This window comes from Drosophila gunungcola, unplaced genomic scaffold, assembly GCF_025200985.1.
Source record: "Drosophila gunungcola strain Sukarami unplaced genomic scaffold, Dgunungcola_SK_2 000083F, whole genome shotgun sequence".
NCBI lineage: Eukaryota > Metazoa > Arthropoda > Insecta > Diptera > Drosophilidae > Drosophila > Drosophila gunungcola.
Genome location: NW_026453245.1, coordinates 170,860 through 173,522, shown reverse-complemented (window position 1 = coordinate 173,522; position 2,663 = coordinate 170,860). Strand labels below are relative to the sequence as shown.

Genomic DNA, 2,663 nt, shown 5'->3' with positions numbered 1-2,663 from the left:
TTCAATTTATAAACATTTATTAAAATTAATGCTATTAACATTTATTTTTGTTTTTTTTTTTTTTTTATTGGCGTTGTTTTGGGCGCAGGCTAAGGCGTGCGCAGGAGACTTTTCCGCCGGCTGCTGGCCCCCCCACGCAGATATGCAGTCTGTAAACAAAACACATATGTATATTAGAATAAAATACAAAATCTGATTTATTTTGATCAAATATACATACCGACTATAACGGAAAAAATCGCTGTAAAGCCTTAAGGGCCTTTTTTCCGTTGACGCCGTCTATATTAAACCCGCAAAGAAGGGGCTCTGCTAAAACTCCATTTATAGCCTTCGGCAAGTTGTTTCGCTTCAGTATTGCGGTGATGTTCTCAATCTGTAGAAAAAACACAGATTTTATTTATTTTATTTATTATTATTTTATCTGCTATTATTAAGTTTTTTTTTTAACACCGTGAAATTTTTATTTTTGATAATTGGTTTTAGTGTACAAATTTTTTTAAACTTTTCAACGACCTAACCCAACTTTTGAGACGCGTATAAATTTCACAATTACAAGACTTTCATATAAACTGCACTTTTATCACCATTTGTACAAATAGATTCCGTGGCATGCTTTTTTTAACAACTCTATTTTACCGCGATTTAATTTCACAACGGTTTAAACAATGATTGAATTCCCATCCATCTAATACCTTTTGCCGCGCTTAGACACCGTTGTTTAAATGTGCAAATATATTAATTTGTCGCAGTTCTCAGAAGTATTTGAATTCGATGAACGCTAAAGTTATTTGGCGCTCAGATTTGGTTGTCGCTTAGCTGGTTCCTGGTAAGACATTGGTTCCTGGTAAAACATGGATTCTAGGAATTCCTGCTCTACTCGTAGGGCGACGGCATTGCCAGATCTCTTATAGAATGGCGTAGTCGTCGAGTGAGGCCCGGTCGCCCAAGAGAGAGAGAGAGAGAGAGAACCGGAGAGCAAGAAGTTGCAAGAAGATGAGATCTGGTATTTGAAGGGTAGTCAGTTTGAATTTGGCTCTTGGCGCGATCGGGACTTACTGCGCAATTGAAATGGCAGACCATGAAAATACTCCTTCTCCGTTATATTTATCTATTATTTATTTATTTATATTTATGCACTTACCTGATTTAATTAAAAATTGCTTAAAGTTTTCACTTTTAAAAACACTTCCTTACTCTATTGCTGTCGAATTCAAGTTCAAAGGGAATGGGGAGAACGAAAAACGGAACCGAAATTACTGCCTGAGTATATCCGACCATAACAATGCCTTGTAGTTAAAATCACATAGGGCAGATAATCAAACATGAACATTTTGGCGTTGCCTATTGCAACTTTACAATAACTTCCAAAATGTTATTACATTAAATCAATAAAAAGTACTTATGTATATATCATCATAATAATTATTAAATATACTAGCGCTTCTAAAAAAGGGTATTCAAAAGTCTACACAGTATTTTTTGTTCTTGACATTTTGATTTTTTTCTCCGCTTTCTCTCCGTCCAACTCTCTCCCGTTTTCAGCCGCTGCAAAAAAAAGGTCGAACTTCAGCAGTGGCAGAAGTGCCGACAGAATTTGGTCAGCCTGCTTATTTTTGAACTTCGCTAGATGAAGCCCATGCGATTTGTTTTTGTTTTTCAAACATGCCGGCCAGGAAAAAGTAGGGAAGGGAATTTCAGAACTACAGGGAAGTGACCGTATAAGTTTGTGTGTGTGTGTGTCCATACCAAAAACCCGGCTGCGTTCCAGAAATTTCGGAAACGTTTGTGTCTGTGATTCTTATGGTCAGCGAAGAAAACGAAATATGAACGCTGTTATATATTTACGACTGCACTTATTGCCGAAATTTCTGGAGTGCATTTTTATAAGTTATATAAATGTGCAATTTTCATTTCAGCCAAATGACATAGACACACACACAAGTATTAAAAACACTACTCACCTTTTCTTGCACTCCACTTGCAAAACACAGTAGCGATGCCATCTCACATTAAAAACAATTGATCGAAAAACAAGCAAAAGCCGTGTACACGGGACAACAGGTGTAAAATTTTGTTGTTCGAATTTCGTAACTGTCTTTCTCCCCTTAACTTAATGGATTTTTGCCGTCTTGCATGATTCTCTGTTTTTCACCTTCAGAGATTTTTCAAAGAGAGAGAAATTGAAAAAATACCATTTTGCAACATCAATTGTACATTTTTCAATGGTAAAAATTAATATCTTTTGTAAATTTCAAATGGACACGTCGTTATCAAATTGATTTTTTCCGATAATTTTTTTGTGTGTATAAAACTAATAATAATACCCGTTACTCGTAGAGTAAAACTATATTTTGTTATCGCTGAGGAGTAAGTTACAGGAAGAAGAAAACGTTTACGATCCTATAAAGTATTTATATTCTTGATCAGGATCAATAGCAGAGTCGATCTAGCCATGTCCATCTGTCTGTCCGTCCATACATTTGTTAAATCGATCTGTAATTATATAAGTTAAAGGGTTTTTAAGTCGTCTGCTGCCGCTGTGCGCCTATCTGCCACCCTCTGCCACTGATCGGCCGCTATTCGGCCGCTGCTCTGCCGGTAAGCGCTGATGTAGAGAGACAGAACGAAAGAACTGTTAGCGGGGGTGGGGGTGCTGCACGCTC

General features: G+C 36.9%; 1 long non-coding RNA gene across 1 annotated transcript; it reads right to left on the bottom strand.

Annotated features, from left to right (window-relative positions):
• Positions 1-242: 242 nt before the first annotated feature.
• Positions 243-2,460, bottom strand: LOC128264876 (uncharacterized). The gene is made up of 3 exons (XR_008268782.1): positions 2,325-2,460; positions 1,962-2,152; positions 243-373 (listed from the first exon to the last, which is right to left on the bottom strand). It is a non-coding gene; the product is annotated as an uncharacterized LOC128264876 (long non-coding RNA).
• Positions 2,461-2,663: the final 203 nt, after the last annotated feature.